Source organism: Carica papaya, chromosome 1 (genome assembly GCF_054855325.1).
Source record: "Carica papaya isolate Zhongbai chromosome 1, ASM5485532v1, whole genome shotgun sequence".
In the NCBI taxonomy this organism is placed as follows: Eukaryota; Viridiplantae; Streptophyta; class Magnoliopsida; order Brassicales; family Caricaceae; genus Carica; species Carica papaya.
In genome coordinates this window covers 14,149,309-14,166,541 of record NC_142309.1, presented here as the reverse complement: position 1 = coordinate 14,166,541, position 17,233 = coordinate 14,149,309, and the positions used below count along the sequence as shown (strand labels likewise).

Genomic DNA, 17,233 nt, shown 5'->3' with positions numbered 1-17,233 from the left:
GAAATAGCTGCGATCATACCAGCACAAATATACCTGATCCCATCAGAACTCTGCAGTTAAGTGTGCTTTGGCAAAAGTAGTACAAGGATATTTTACCTCCTAGGAAGTTCTCGTGTTGCACCCTTTTTTTTTCAAATGGGTCGTTCGACGTTACGCGCCACTGGAACTATGGTCCGCTGATTTATACGCAAATGTGAGTCAAGACACAGGGGCATTTTAATTGATATTAGAGCAAGAAGGAGAGGTGAAGTGCGAACGCACCAGGAAACAAATGACGAGAGGGGGGAAGAAAGGAGAAGGAGTGTATGTATTTGAAGCGCGAAGTGAAACAGGTGCGATCATACCAGCACTAATGCACTGGCTCCCATCAGAACTCCGCAGTTAAGTGTGCTTGGGTGAGAGTAGTACTCAGATGGGTGTCCTCCTGGGAAGTCCTCGTGTTAAACCCATTTTTTTTCGGATGGATCGTTCGACGTTACGCGCGAATGGAATTATGATCCGCTGGTTCATTCACAAAGGTGAGTCACGATGCCGGGGCATTTTACTTGATATTAGAACGAGAAGTAGAGATGCAGAGTGCACGCACAAGGAAACAAATGACAGGAGGGGGGATAGAAGGAGAGAGAGTGTATGTATTTGCAGCGCAGAATGAAGCATGAGCGATCATACTAGCACTAATCCAACGGATTCTATCAGAACTCGGCGAAGTCCTTATATTTCACCCATTTTCTTGGGAAATCATCGTGTTGCACCTATTTTTTTGCAGATGATTCTTTTGACGTTAAGCGCGACTTGAATGATAGTCCACAGGTTTATTCACAAATGTGAGTCACGGCGCCGTGGCATTTTACTTGATATTTGAACGAGAACGGGAGATGCAGTGCGCACGCACAAGGAAACAAATGATGGGAGGGGGAAGAAAGGAGAAGGAGTGTATGTATTTGCAGCGCGAAATTAAACAGGTGCGATCACACCAGCACTAATGCACCGGATCCCATCAGAACTCCACAGTTAAGTTTTTTTGGGCGAGAGTAGTATTCGGATGGGTGACCTCCTGGGAAGTCCTCGTGTCGCACCAGGCAATAAATGACGGGAGGAGAAAGAAAGGAGGAGTGTATGTATTTGCAGCGCAATATGAAAGAGGTGCGATCATACCAGCACTAATGCACTGGATCTGAACTTCGCAGTTAAGTGTGCTTGGGCGAGAGTAGTACTCGGATGGGTGACCTCCTCGGAAGTCCTTGTGTTGCACCCATTTTTTTTCGGATGGGTCGTTTGACGTTACACGCGAATAGAATTATGAACCGCTGGTTCATTCGCAAAGGTGAGTCACGGTACCAGGGCATTTTACTTGATATTAGAACGAGAAGGAGAGATGCAGAGTGCACGCACAAGGAAACAAATGACAGGAGAGGGAATGGAATGAGAAAGAGTGTATGTCTTTGCAGTGCAGAATGAAACATGAGCGATCATACCAGCACTAATGCAACGGATTCTATCAAAACTCCGCGAGTTAAGGGTGCTTGGGCGAGAGTAGTACTAGGATGGGTGACCTCTTGCGAAGTCCTTATATTTCACCCATTTTCTTGGGAAGTTCTCGTGTTGCACCCATTTTTTTGCAGATGATTCTTCCGACGTTACGCGTGACTTGAATTATGGTCCGTAGGTTTATTCACAAATGTGAGTCTCGGCGCCATGACATTTTACTTTATATTTGAACGAGAACGGGAGTTGCAGTGCGCACGCACAAGGAAACAAATAACGGGAGGGGGAAGAAATGAGAAGGAGTTTATGTATTTGCAGCACGAAATAAAACAGGTGCGATCATACCATCACTAAAGAACCGGATCCCATCAGAACTCCGCAGTTAAGTGTGCTTGGGCGAGAGTAGTACTCGGATGGGTGTATCTTGAGAAGTCTTTGTGCCGCACAAATTTTTTTTCAGACGGGTCGTTCGACATTACACGCGACTGGAACTATGGTACGCTGGTTTATACGCAAATGTGAGTCAAGATGCAGGGGCATTTTAGTTGATATTAGAACGAGAAGGAGAGTTGAAGTGTGAACGCACCAGGAAAAAAAAAGTCGGGGGAAGAAAGGAGAAGGAGTGTATGCATTTGCAGCGCGAAATGAAAAAAGTGCGATCATACCAGCACTAATGCACCGGATCCCACCACAACTCCGCAGTTAAGTGTGCTTGGGCGAGAGTAGTACTCGGATGGGTGACGTCCTGGAAAGTCCTCTTGTCGAACCAATTTTTTTTCAGACGGGTCATTCGACGTTACGCGCGACTAGAACTATGGTCCGCTGGTTTATACGCAAATGTGAGTCAAGACACAGGAGCATTTTAATTGATATTAGAACGAGGAGAGGTGAAATATGAACGCACCAGGAAACAAATGACGGGAGGAGGAAGAAAGGAGAAGGAGTGTATGTATTTGCAGCGCGAAATGAAACAGGTGCGATCATACCAGCACTAATGCACCGGATCTGAACTCCGCAATTAAGTGTGCTTGGGCGAGAGTAGTACTCGGATGGGTGACCTCCTGGGAAGTTCTCGTGTTGCACCCTTTTTTTTTTCAGATGGGTCGTTCGACGTTACGTGCGACTGGAACTATGGTCCGCTCATTTATACGCAAATGTGAGTCAAGACGCAGGGGCATTTTAATTGATATTAGAACGAGAAGGAGTGGTGAAGTGTGAACGCACCAGGAAACAAATGACGGGAGGGGGAAGAAAGGAGAAGGAGTGTATCTATTTGCAGCGCGAAATGAAACAGGTGCGATCATACCAGCACTAATGCACCGGATCTGAACTCCGCAATTAAGTGTGCTTTGGTGAGAGTAGTACTCGGATGGGTGACCTCCTGGGAAGTCCTCGTGTTGCATTTTTTTTTTTGGATGGGTCGTTCGACGTTACGCGCGAATTGAATTATGAGCCACTGGTTCATTCGCAAAGGTGAGTCACGGTGCCGGGGCATTTTACTTGATATTAGAACGAGAAGGAGAGATGCAGAGTGCACGCACAAGGAATCAAATGACGGGAGGGGGGATGGAAGGAGAAAGAGTGTATGTATTTGCAGCGCAGAATGAAACATGAGCGATCATACCAGCACTGATGCAACGGATTCTATCAAAACTCCGCGAGTTAAGGGTGCTTGGGCGAGAGTAGTACTAGGATGGGTGACCTCTTGCGAAGTCCTTATATTTCACCCCTTTTCTTGGGAAGTCCTCGTCTTGCACTCATTTTTTTGCATATGATTCTTTCGACGTTACGCGCGACTTGAATTATGGTCCGCAGGTTTATTCGCAAATGTGAGTCACGGCACCTTGGCATTTTACTTGATATTAGAACGAGAACGGGAGGTGCAGTGCGCACGCACAAGGAAACAAATGACGGGAGGGGGAAGAAAGGAGAATGAGTGTATGTATTTGCAGCACGAAATGAAACAGGTGCGATCATACCAGGACTAATGCAACGGATTCTATCAGAACTTCGCAAGTTAAGGGTACTTGGGCAAGAGTAGTACTAGGAAGGGTCATCTCCTTTGAAGTCCTTATATTTCACCCATTTTCTTGGAAAGTCCTTGTGTTGCACCAATTTTTTTGTAGATAATTCTTTCGACGTTACGCGCGACTTGAATTATGATCCGCAGGTTTATTCGCAAATGTGAGTCACGGCGCCGTTGCATTTTACTTGATATTAGAACGAGAACGGGAGGTGCAGTGCGCACACACAAGGAAACAAATGACGGGAGGGGGAAGAAAGGAGAAGGAGTTTATGTATTTGCAGCGTGAAATTAAAAAGGTGCGATCATTCCAGCACTATTGCACCTGATCCCATCAAAACTCCGCAGTTAAGTGTGCTTGGGCGAGAGTAGTACTTGGATGGGTGACCTCCTAGGGAGTCCTCGTGTTGCACCAATTTTTTTTTCGGATGGGTCGTTCGACGTTACGCACAAATGGAATTATGAACCGCTGGTTCATTCGCAAAGGTGAGTCACGGTGCTGGGTAATTTTACTAGATATTAGAATTAGAAGGAGAGATGCAGAGTGCACGCACAAGGAAACAAATTACAGGATGGGGGATTGAAGGAGAAAGCGTGTATGTATTTACAGCGCAGAATGAAACATGAGGGATCATACTAGCACTAATGCAACGGATTCTATCAGAACTCCGCGGGTAAGGGTGCTTGGTCGAGAGTAGTATTAGGATTGGTTACCTTCTACGAAGTCCTTATTTTTTACCCATTTTCTTGGGAAGTCCTCGTGTTGCGCCCATTTATTGGCAGATGATTCTTTCGACGTTACGCACGACTTGAATTATTGTCCGCAGGTTTATTCGCAAATGTGAGTCACGGCGCCGTGGCATTTTACTTTATATTAGAAGGAGAACGAGAGGTGCAGTGCGCACGCACAAGGAAACAAATGACGGGAGGGGGAAGAAAGGAGAAGGAGTGTATGTATTTGCAGTGCGAAAATAAACAGTTTCTATCATACCAGCACTAATACTCCGGATCCCATCGGAACTCCGCAGTTAAGTTTTCTTAGGCGAGAGTATTACTCGGATGGGTGACCTCCTAGGAAGTCCTCGTGTCGCACCAATTTTATTTCAGACGGGTCGATCGACGTTACGTGCGACTGGAACTATGGTCCGCTTGTTTATACGCAAATGTGAGTCAAGAAGCAGGGGCATTTTAATCGATATTAGAACAAGAAGGAGAGGTGCAGTGTGAACGCACAAGGAAACAAATGATGGGAGGGGAGAGGAAAGGAGGAGTGTATGTATTTTCAGCACGAAATGAAATAGGTGCGATCATACCAGCACAAATGCACCGGATCCCATCAAAACTCCGCAGTTAATTGTGCTTTGGCGAAAGTAGTACAAGGATGGGTTACCTCCTGGGAAGTTCTTGTGTTGCACCCATTTTTTTTTTCAGATGGGTCGTTCGACGTTACGCGCGACTGAAACTATGGTCCGCTGGTTTATCCGCAAATGTGAGTCAAGACTCAGGGGCATTTTAATTGATATTAGAACAAGAAGGAGAGGTGAAGTGTGAAAGCACTAGGAAACAAATGACGGGAAGGGGAAGAAAGGAGAAGGAGTGTATTAATTTGCAGTGCGAAATGAAACAGGTGTGATCATACCAGCACTAATGCACCGGATTCAATCAGAACTCCGAAGTTAAGTGTGCTTGGGCGAGAGTAGTACTCGGATGCGTGACCTCCTCGGAAGTCCTCGTATTGCACCCATTTTTTTTCGGATGGGTCGTTCGACGTTACGCGCAAATGGAGTTATGAACTGCTGGTTCAATCGCAAAGGTGAGTCACGGTGCCGGGGCATTTTACTTAATATTAGAACGAGAAAGAGAGATGAAGAGTGCACGCACAAGGAAACAAATGACAGAAGAGGGGATGGAAGGAGAAAGAGTGTATGTATTTGCAGCGCAAAATGAAACATGAGCGATCATACCAGCACTAATGCAAGGGATTCTATCAGAACTCTGCAAGTTAAGGGTACTTGGGCGAGAGTAGTACTAGGATGGGTCACCTCCTTCGAAGTCCTTATATTTCACCCATTTTCTTGGGAAGTCCTCGTGTTGCACCCATTATTTTGCAGATGATTCTTTCGACGTTACACGCGACTTGAATTATGGTCCGCAGGTTTATTTGCAAATGTGAGTCATGGTGCCGTGGCATTTTACTCGATATTTGAACGAGAATGGGAGGTGCAGTGCGCACGCACAAAGAAACAAATGACTGGAGGGGGAAGAATGGAGAAGGAGTGAATGTATTTGCAGCGCGAAATTAATCAGGTGCGATCATTTCAACTTTAATGAACCGGATCCCATCAGAACTCCGCAGTTAAGTGTACTTGGGCGAGAGTAGTACTCCGATGGGTGACCTCCTGGGAAGTCCTCGTGTTGCACCTATTTTTTTTCAGATGGATCGTTCGACGTTACGCGCGAATGGAATTATGAACCGCTGGTTCATTAACAAAGGTGAGTCACGGTGTCGGGGCATTATATTTAATATTAGAACGAGTAGGAGAGATGTAGAGTGTACGCACAAGGAAACAAATGACGGGAGGGGGGATGGAAGGAGAAGGAGTGTATGTATTTGCAGCGCAGAATAAAACATGAGCAATCATACTACCACTAATGCAACTGATTCTATTAGAACTCCGCAAGTTAAGGTTGCTTGGGCGAGAGTAGTACTAGGATGGGCAACCTCCTGCGAAGTCCTTATATTTCATCCATTTTTTTGGGAAGTCCTCGTGTTGCACCCATTTTTTTGTAGATGATTCTTTCGACGTTACGTGCGACTTGAATTATTGTCTGCAGGATTATTTACAAATGTGAGTCATGGCGCCGTGGCATTTTACTTGATATTTGAATGAGAACGGGAGGTGCAATGCGCACGCACAAGGAAACAAATGACGGGAGGGGGAAGAAAGGAGAAGGAGTGTATGTATTTGCAGCGCGAAATTAAAAAGGTGCCATCATACCAGCACTAATGCATCAGATCCCATCAGAACTATGCAGTTAAGTGTGCTTGGGCGAGAGTAGTACTCGGATGGGTGACCTCCTTGGAAGTCTTCGTGTTGCACCCATTTTTTTTCGGTTGGGTCGTTCGACGTTACGCGCGAATGGAATTATGAACCGCTGGTTCATTCGCAAAGGTGAGTCACGGTCCCAGGGCATTTTACTTGATATTAGAACGAGAATGAGAGATGAATAGAGCACGCACAAGGAAACAAATGACGGGAGGGGGGATGGAAGGAGAAAGAGTGTATGTATTTGCAGCGCAGAATGAAACATGAGCGATCATACCATCACTAATGCAACGGATTCTATCAGAACTCCGCAGTTAAGGGTGCTTGGGCGAGAGTAGTACTATTATGGGTGACCTCCTGCGAAGTCCTTATCTTTCACCCATTTTATTGGGAAGTCCTTGTGTTGCACACATTTTTTTGAAGATGATTCTTTCGACGTTACACGCGACTTGAATTATGGTCCGCAGGTTTATTCGCAAATTTGAGTCACGGCGCCGTGGCATTTTACTTGATATCTGAACGAGAACGGGAGGTGCAGTGCGCACGCACAAGGAAACAAATGACGGGAGTGGGAAGAAAGGAGAATGAGTGTATGTATTTGCGGTGCGAAATTAAACAGGTACGATTATACCAGCACTAATGCACCGGATCCCATCAGAACTCTGCAGTTAAGTGTTCTTGGGCGAGAGTAGTACTCGGATGGGTGACCTCCTGGGAAGTCCTCGTGTCGCACCATTTTTTTACAGACGAGTCGTTCGACATTACGCACGACTGGAACTTTGGTCTTTTGGTTTATACGTAAATGTGAGTCAAGAAGCAGGGGCATTTTAATCGATATTAGAACGAGAATGTGAGGTGTAGTGTGAACGCACAAGGAAACAAATGATGGGAGGGGGGAGGGAAGGAGAAGCAGTGTATGTATTTTCAGCACGAAATGAAACAGGTGGGATCATACCAGCACAAATGCTCCAGATCCCATCAGAACTCCGCAGTTAAGTGTGCTTTGGCGAAAATAGTACAAGGATGGGTTACATTGTCTTAATGCTATATCAACATGACCATGAAGTCTTTGCCATGAGGTTTTCTTCTCTTTATGAATTCTTGTCTCCCTTATGGAGTTATCCATCTTTGGCATTCTTGAATTGGTACTTTTCATCCTTGGCTTCACTTCATCTTTCGAAAACCTTCTCTTTCAAGATCTTATCTACTTATTTATTCTCTTTTCTTTACTTTCTTTCCTTAATCAACTCTCTCTACTAGTTTCTCTATTATATTTTGTTGGTTTTCTAACTAGCTGTAAAATCGTTAAGGAGGCCATTAATTATCATGCAATTTCCCAATAATGATTTGTATATCATTTTAAAGGGTAGTACATCTTTATAGCATAATCAAGAATTCAATCCACATGCAACACCAGACTTAAAAGATAAAAGCAATCAACAAATCGACATGCTTCAAGAATTTTTAAGAATTAAGGAAATTATTGTATTTCAAGAGACCCCTATTGCTCTCCGAATGAGCAAATATATGATTTGACAATTCTTTATGGGGGACAAGGTCTAATCTTAAAAGCTTATTTATTTTAAAACAATTTAATAGATTTTGAGTAAAATATGGAGATCATCTAAAACATCTTATTTTATGCCTCTAAACATAAATACTTTTATTTACTCATCTGAAATTGAGGCTAATAAAAGGAGAGTTAACAATAGAAGCGCTTGAAATTTAAAAGAAGTTGTCATCATCATTAAAGTTTACCACCCAAGTCCCTCTATAGCTGAAATTGATTTCTGTTGTACCTTGTTCTAGTTCAGAATCATGGGGTTGCATTTAGGATTATTTAATAAAGCTAGTGTCTTGGCTATTGTTTGCACAAGGAGTGAGATAATAGAAGTTGATTTTTACTAGAAATCGTTATGCTTGAGGAGACTATATTCAAGTCCAAATGTACTTACAAATTGATAAACCCTTATCACCAATAACATTTTTATGTCAAACCTCAAAATTGTCAACATTGGATTAAATTTAAATATGAATGTTTGCCTGATTTTTGAAATTCCGAAAACATTGATTATGAAGTGAAAGAATGTAGTCAGGAAATAATTTATATCATGAAAACCGTTAAACAGCAATGGTTTAAGCCATATAGCCCATGGCTTAAAGTTGATGTGAATGTTGTTATCTCATATCCTTAGGCCAAAAGTGAAAAAATAAGGTAGTATCTTAATCAGAATCCTGACCACATCTCTAAAACTGAATAAAAAGTTCATTTTATCTAGGTTTTAGTGGCTTGGTACCAAGGGTTATTCCTCTATAATGCAAAACTTGTCAAGATCAATGCAAGATAGTAATGATTATCTACAACGGCCTCTAATTAAGAGAGGAGTAGACCTTGATGACATCGAAATCCACCATAGTATATCTTAAGACCACTAAATCTCATGATAAAGTGGATTTGATCACAATCATATCTTTGACAACAAATTATCCACTAGCAAAGAAAGGTGACGTGATAGACAACTCAAATTTAGTTTCATAGATGCAATCCTACATCAAGGAGAAACCCCATGGAAATCTAAACTCCTGTGGAATAATTACCCGTGAGTCCACTACAACATGGGGTCGCACCCATGCAGCACAACAGACACGCACACGCAGGCATAGACCCGCGCGCTCGTTGTGCACGTGGGAATTGGGAAAATCCTTTTCCTATAGGGATTCTAGTAAGCCCCAATCTAAATAGGAAAATAGTTCCAATGTCCTTTTGTTTCCTAAATATGATCGCCTCAAATAGGAAAGTAAAATTCAGTTTCCTAAATGGTAACGCCTTAAACATGAAAGTAAATTTTAATTTCCTAAACTGGAGCATCTAGAAGAGGAAAGTAGCTCCATTACTAACTACTTTTCTAAATGGGATTATTCAAAGGAAAGGATCAAGTTTATCTAAATGCAGTTTAAGGCCCAAGTAAGATTAATGGGCTTGAAGAATTGCCAAGAAAGACAGAAGATCGATTTGTGGCCTGAAAAGAGATGGGTTCAAGATTTCGACTAAGGCAGTATTTAGCACAAGAAAAGGCCCAAGAGAGGCCAATCGACTATGAGGACACTGGCAAACAACATGTGTCATACATGTGACACCCCTTTGGCATATGTGCAGGCAGGATCACCTGCACATATGGGAATGTTTCCCACACGAGGCAAGCGCGCACAAACAACAGCAGCACCACGCAAGCATGAAGCAGATGCATGCAAGGATCGGTGCATGTGTGCAGTAGGACAACACACGCCCATTGCTTAGCGCGTGCGCAAAGCAAATCCACATGCTACCAACGTATAGCTCACGTACCCGCGTGCCTGCAACTCGCAACCCACTCGTCAAGTTCAAGCTACCCGTGCAGGTAACCTTTATCTAGTTCTTTTTGGACTAATTTTTCTTCTTTTCCAATTTCTACAAGGATTCCAAGACTTCATCAATTTCCCATGTGATTTAAATGCCAAAATTAGAGGAGAAATTTTACTAAAATTTAAAGGTCAAGGAAGATCAAGATATTTAGAGATTTGGATAAGGAGAGAAGAATCTTTTAAGATCTAATTAGATTATTTTAATATTTATTTTGATTATTTTGATTATTTTAATTATCTTATGATAAGATTTAATTATATAATTAATTATATATTTATTTTCTAGTTAAACTAAATCTTAGAGTTTCAATAGGAATTCTAAATCCTATTCCAAGTAGAGATAGAAAATAAAACCCACTCAACGTATGTAATATCGAAATAATAACCACCTACAATAAAACCACTTCCTCTAATTGAATCCCCAATTCTAAAAGAAAAGAAAAAACAATAACTAGGGAAATAAAATAAAAACAAGAAAAATGTCATGGAATTACTAATAAGTTGATCTCGCTCCTTATCTCAACAAGACTTATGAAGACTCCTACTTCCCAAAGAACTTGAAGAAGCTAATTATAACAAAAATGCTAAAAGAAGAAAAGTCGAAACTCTCAAGAATTCTCTATTCTCAAATGTGTGCTTTACATCTAAAGGGAAAATGTGTATTTATAGCCTTTCTCGTGAAATCTAGATGAGTACAAAAATCTTGAGATAATTAATAAAATATTAACCTCGATAAAATTCTATCTTAATCTAGAATAAATACAAAATAAAATAATTATTTTATTCCAAATAAATAAATTAAATAATTCTAAGGGATAGAGTTATATTAAAATAATATTTAATTTAATAAATAAAATAAGTCCATCTTTATCCCATGTGAAATCCATATAAATCACATGTGGAAATCACATTAAAATAATTAGAATAAATAATAAAAATTAAAAATATAATAAAATAATAGCTTAGGATAATCCCAAGATTAAAATATTATATAGTTCATCTTTAATTGAAAAATAATAATAAAATATTAAAGGGATAATTACCATGTAAATTTTGAAAAGTTTTGGGCTGAAAAAAACACATGGCCATTTAAAAAAACCCAAAAAAAAACTCACCACCACAAAATCCCATTCGTGCGGGCTAAGGAAGCCCGCACATGTGCGCTGCTTAGGCTTGGCATGTGTGCGCGGCCTTTAGGCCTCTCGGGTCCATAGCCCGTGCGGGTTCCTCCTCAATTAGGCCCGCAGCTACTGTTGGGCTGGGTTATTAGGCCGGGCTACTGGACTGGACGTTTGGCCCAGTTCTTTCTCTGTCAGGTACGGGTCTACTGGATTGGGCCTTGGGGTGAAGGTCGGTCTTCAGGTCTACCTGATGGGCCTCGATCAGTTCACCTACAGGGGCGTGCGGCATGGGCCGCATGTGCTTCTTGGGTGCGCGACTTGCTAGGCCGTGGGTCAGGCCTAGCGGGCTGGATGGTAGGCCGGGTGACTCGTGTCGCCCGCCTGTAGGTATCTCCCCTCTGTGCATTGTCTCAGACATGTCACTATCATCTTTTAGGATCAATTCAAATGCCCACAACTCGTCGTCGTTGATGTTACTTTGGGCCGGTTGTCTCAGCGGCCCGTAAGGCTTCCCGGTCTTGATGGCGTCGATGATCCATCTCACATGATCTAGGATTACATGAACTAGATCCTTGGGCTTCATGGGATTGGGCCTTGTTGTCAAATCTCAACTTTATTTCCTTAGTCCAAGCTTTTCCCGAGTCTTGTTTCTGTATTGGTGCAAAATCTTATGGTTGCCTCCCGGGTGACTGGAACGCCCTACTGGGGTCACATCATAAACAGTTAAGTTCAAGCTTTGTAAACATAACTATGAGAAATAATAAATTTAAAGTTTTAAGCTTTTCTTTAAAATTAGCTTTGTGCTAATTTTAGCATCTTTAAGTTCTTTGAAGTTAGAGAGCTTTCCAAAGTCTTGTTGAGCTAAGGAGTTAGGATCGACTTATCGAGTAAGTCCACAATATCTTTCTTTTCCTCGTTGTTTTTTCTAGTTCTTGCTTTTACATGTCATTTAGAGGGAGAGGTTAATTAGGTGGTTAAGTTTCTATATTGCACACATTAGGTTGAGGTTCTAGGAGTCAAAACAATCCTTCCCATACCCTCCCGCGTCAAAATGCATCATCTCAACACCACAACATTGCCACCATATTAATTCCTAAAGATTCAGCAGGGCATGGTTCTGAAGGTGAGTGCCATATTAGTACTGCTACAAGCCTCTTAAAAGGTGAAAGATTGGCAATTATCAATGTCTTTGCTGCATAAAAAATATTAAAGAAATAAGTTGGCTGTTATGAAAGGATTCCACCAAAATTATATATTTAACTATCATGGAACCTCAAAAATCAATAATTCAAGTTCCCTTACAAAGTATTGGTCCAATAATTTATTTGGAAAAAAAGAGCTTGTATGATAAAAAAAGTTAAGACCAATAACAATACTATTCATCAGGGTTCCCAGAAATATCCAAAAAAGGTAGGAGAGGTATCCTCAATGCCTCTTTTGGACTCATGAATATTATTTCCTCCTATTGTAGAAGTCTTGGTTGAACCTCTATAGTACTGAGTCTTAAGGCCTTAATAAATAAATCCTCTCCCTCCATTCTTTTCTTGTCTAAAACTAAAATACATAAAGCTAAATTAGAAGTGAACTGGCATAAACTCAAATTTTAGTATTTCGTGACTTGTGAGCATGAAGGGACTAAGAGTGACTTTTATCTTATGTAAGCCTCAACAATAAATATATCTATCATCAATATTGAGCGAACCATGATGCTCTCATGTACTCTTAACAAGGATTAATAGCCTCTAGAGTTTTTATACTGGAATTTATGAGTCTATTCAATTCTCAAGCAAAAAATTATTTCGTTCAACAACTTTTGAACATGGGAAAATACATGCAAAAACCTTGGGTGCTACTTGGTGGCTTCAATCTAACTCTTGGGCCACAAGGAAAATAAATTTCCTTCATAAGAAGCAATGCCATAATCCCCTCTTATAGGGCATGACTAGTTCACATTCTTATATAAATAAAAAATATTATTATTTAAGAAATTCAGCAGTGTCTATACATCCCTTGAATATGTACAATATTTATATAAGCTATAAGGCTCTAAAAAAATTTCTGTTACAACATTTAAAAAATAAATTTTTTAACCTCAATTCGTGATCTTTTTAGAGCCTATGTTCAAAACCTTCTGCCCATATCACCCATTATGTGTCAGCAATATCCTCAATATTTTAAAGGGTGATAAGAGGGGTGAGATTCACAATCTCAATAAAAAATATACTATGGCATCACAACATCAGTATTATTAGGCAACATAACTGATGCAGAACCTAGGATCAACTAGTGTGATTAAAAATGCCCAACATAAAACTTAGTACAAAAACTTAATCTTTAAACGAATCGTCCCTACTTAACCCACAATCAACTTGCAATTGAGAAGTAAGGTAATTGGGATAATTGAATTGATTAGAATACATCAAGACATATCTTGATAAGTTAAAACTAATTCAAGAAAAGAAATTGATGGAAATACCACAAGTTACTTTTATAAGTAGACATAAATTCCCCACTCAACAAGAAGGTTAAAGAAACCTCCTTAAAGAGCAACTTTGGCAACAACAAACTAAAGCTAAAAGTTTATTTTTATTGATTTCAATTTTAAATGTTTATAACCTAAGGAGTAAGGCCTTTATATAGGCGTAAGTTGACTTCAGAACCATCACAAATGATATTCCGGTAAAAAAAGAAGACACGTAGGACACTGAAGCCCATGACAAATTAGGGCCAATCGAGAAACAAGCCTAGTTACCCATGGGCCCAATGTGACATCTCAAATATTAATTAAAGCATAAGGGTGCTAGATACAGAAATAGATACGACTGCATGTAAGATTAATGTATGCAGCATAATAAAATATTACAATCCTGTACAAAATAACAAGAGAGTTCTCATTCTTACACTATTGAGGCGAAAATAAAATTAATTACAAGTCTCTACAAAAGATGGACTCATCAATGTTTAGGACAAACATGCACTCATAACGGTTCATTAATCTACGAAATCCTCGAAGGCTTCAATGGGTAGATCAATGATTGGTTTCTCACTATCGTCCTCATCTGGGGGGGGGGGGCATAGAAAGGGATAACTTTCACATACTTAATAAGAAAAATAGTATTTAAGTAACATCACTAAGATTTTAAAAGTAATTTAAAACTTGAATAAAGTACCATAATTACTTACCATTGGGAGTCAGAGGTCCATCTCAATAATTATGAAAATAATTTACTTTACTAAAGAAAACATCAAATCAATCATATCACGTCATATCATAATCATATCACATCAATTAAATCTATCATGCTGAAAATAAAAAAAAAATCAAACAAATCATGTCACACTTTTATTTCATTTTATTCTTAACACGACTGCTATCTACTGAGGGCAATATGGATTCCCAACTACTCATGTGGAATGACATGATTTATGACCACAATCGTGCTAACCACAGTGGTCCTACATATAAAATATGGTCACGACCGTACTTCACCAAAGGTGACCCCTACAATCATATCGCGTACCACTCTCGTCAAAGGGTATGCCATCATCCACAAGGAGCGGTCATTTCACTTCTTTTTAAACTAGATGGGGGAGAAATAAAAATCTCTCAGAGATAAAAAGCCTAACAAAACATGTCATTGTGAACATGCAGGCCAATATTGGTGATTATTTCTCATGCTTAAAAAAACTCATCATGCTTCGTTAATTCATCTAGTAGTTGTACAATACATCATGCGTCAATATTTATCACATGTAAATCGATTATTATAGTCAACATACAAATAATCAGTTCATAACATTCATATAAATATGCATTAACACATAATAATTATATTAAAGCATAGAAAATCTAAGCATACAACCAACCAATTAAAATTTCATTAATTAAAATCTACAAATACTCATTAGTATGTAAAAATAAATACTAAATTTCTTACCAAAACCTCAGAGTTTTTCCTATGTCTTTCCTTCTTCTAATTCTTCCTCTTTTCTCTCTAGTTCTCTCTCTTTCTAGAACTTTTTGGTAAATGAAAGAATGAAGTTGGAGTGCTGAAGAAATGGTGAAGAAGGGTCCCTATTTATAAAAAATGCAGACTGATAGATTTGTGCCAAGTGGCAAAATCTTGTAAGGAGAGAGGAAAGGAAAAAGTGACTTAATGTGATGCGATGATGGATCGACGCAACTGATGGATGGTTGATATGATGACAGTGCAAAAAACAGAGGCGTGCCACCGAACCAGTGATGGCACGCTGCCCAACTAGAGACAACACGTTGCCCAAGGGACAATGCCCATTGCCCGAGGTAGCACTGCCACCCTAGCCTGGCACGCGCGCAGGCCTGCTGCGTGTTGGCGATGCCAATTGCATGCATGGAGCTGTGCAGCCGTCTGCGTAAACCACACGATCCTCGCACTTACGTGGATAGAACGTGTGCATAGGTGCACATCTCACGCCCGTGTGGATGGGACGTGTGCCTATGCTAGCCGCGCACGATGCATGGAGCCCACGTGGGCAGGGAGGCCTTCGTGCGGGCTTTTCCCACTAGACTTTTCCACCGTTTTCTTCTCCATTTTTCTTAAAATCTTTTAAAATCAATTCAGACAATCTATCAAACTACAAATTAATTGTAAATAATTATTTAATTAAATAACCAACAAATACGTTATTTTTCGCATAATTCATGAATAAAATTTAAACCATTTCATTCAGAAATTAAAGCATGAAATTTAAAGAGTTCAAATGGTCTAAGGGTCCGAATAATTAGGGATTTTACGATACAATTAAGCACAAAGATTTTTGAGGTGTTACACCTAATCACCCAAAGTCGGGCTAGCAAGCTTCAGGGAATTTTCAATATGATAGTACAGGACTAGGTAAGCAACACAGTCATCAGTGAAACACAAAGAAAGGCCTAAAGTCCAGCACAATGGTGGAAGACATGTGTAGCATGCATAAACTACCTTTGGCATGTGGGTAACAAGGTTGGGAGCCCGCTCAAATAGGAGGGAGATTCACAGGTGTGAAACAACACGCGGGCATATGGCAATAGCAGGCCGCACACCCAGTGTGCATAACATGTGCGCAAGACACACGTGACATGTATACGACATCGCGCATGTGCACGAGCCTAGGGTCACACGCATCGCCACCCATACGCGCACAATCGACGGTTCGAGAAAGGAAGACTGACAGCCGACAGGCCCAACCTAGCAGCCCCACGCAGTCGAACCATAAATAAGACCAGTCAGCCCAAACACGCAAACCGGCGACCACTCGCGGGCCTGCCTTGCCTGACTTGAGTGGGTCGATTGGCCTAACCCGTCCGAGTTGCCCAAAACAGGCCCTCTCCCCACTTTTAATTTATTAACGTTTTTATTTTATTATTTTAAGGCTTTTGGACCCCACCTTTTAATTTTTCATGTTTTTTTATTAATTATTACATGTCTAAATTAATTTCTCCATGTGTTTTACATGGAAATCACATGGGACAAGTAGGCCAGTATGCAAGCACATCCGTGTGTACAACAGCCGCATGGAGAAGAGTCCATGCACTTGCGGGATCCTTGTACCACTTGGATTCCCGCGAGTCCTGACCTAAAGAGGAGACTATTTTCCCTCCTAATTTGTTACCTAAGTAGATTTGTCACCAAAGAAGGCCCAAAAAGGTCCATGGTTATGGGTTTAAAGTGGACATGAAAGGCCATGGGCTTAGGAGGTTGAATGGCAAGAGGAGTCTAAGCTTGGCTTAATCAAGCATGAAGTTCCATGGTCAGCACATGTCGCGCATGTGAGCAACTTAGCTCACATATGGGTGAAAAGACATGTGAGGAAAGGGGTACCTGCGCATGCAGGATCTTCCCATGTGTTAGGAGAGTTGTAACTCAAGTGGGACACTCTTCCCTCTTCTTTTTCACATGTGTTTTTTGTGATTATTTTCTTTTACAAATAAGATCCATCCTACGAAGGATTATACACCAAATTGAGGATATGATTTAAGAAGAAGATAAAGAGCACATGGTGAAAGAGTTATCCAAATTAATATTTTATTAGTTTTATTATTATTTTAATTATCTTTTTAAGATTAAGATTAAGATAGACTTGGATAGATTTTTTATCTTTGATTTTATTTATAATTAATCTAGTGAAAGCCTATA

General features: G+C 40.6%; 11 pseudogenes; all 11 read left to right on the top strand.

The window, feature by feature from the left end:
* Positions 1 to 330: 330 nt before the first annotated feature.
* Positions 331 to 449, top strand: LOC148269244 (5S ribosomal RNA; annotated as a pseudogene).
* Positions 450 to 960: 511 nt separating this feature from the next.
* On the top strand, positions 961 to 1,079 carry LOC148269243 (5S ribosomal RNA; annotated as a pseudogene).
* Positions 1,080 to 1,141: 62 nt separating this feature from the next.
* Positions 1,142 to 1,255, top strand: LOC148269242 (5S ribosomal RNA; annotated as a pseudogene).
* A 1,202-nt stretch (positions 1,256 to 2,457) lies between these two features.
* LOC148269241 (5S ribosomal RNA) lies at positions 2,458 to 2,571 on the top strand (annotated as a pseudogene).
* A 206-nt stretch (positions 2,572 to 2,777) lies between these two features.
* LOC148269240 (5S ribosomal RNA) lies at positions 2,778 to 2,891 on the top strand (annotated as a pseudogene).
* A 914-nt stretch (positions 2,892 to 3,805) lies between these two features.
* On the top strand, positions 3,806 to 3,924 carry LOC148269239 (5S ribosomal RNA; annotated as a pseudogene).
* Positions 3,925 to 4,807: 883 nt separating this feature from the next.
* On the top strand, positions 4,808 to 4,926 carry LOC148269238 (5S ribosomal RNA; annotated as a pseudogene).
* Positions 4,927 to 5,133: 207 nt separating this feature from the next.
* On the top strand, positions 5,134 to 5,252 carry LOC148269237 (5S ribosomal RNA; annotated as a pseudogene).
* Positions 5,253 to 5,813: 561 nt separating this feature from the next.
* Positions 5,814 to 5,932, top strand: LOC148269236 (5S ribosomal RNA; annotated as a pseudogene).
* Positions 5,933 to 6,493: 561 nt separating this feature from the next.
* LOC148269235 (5S ribosomal RNA) lies at positions 6,494 to 6,612 on the top strand (annotated as a pseudogene).
* Positions 6,613 to 7,172: 560 nt separating this feature from the next.
* LOC148269234 (5S ribosomal RNA) lies at positions 7,173 to 7,291 on the top strand (annotated as a pseudogene).
* The last annotated feature ends 9,942 nt before the right edge of the window (positions 7,292 to 17,233 follow it).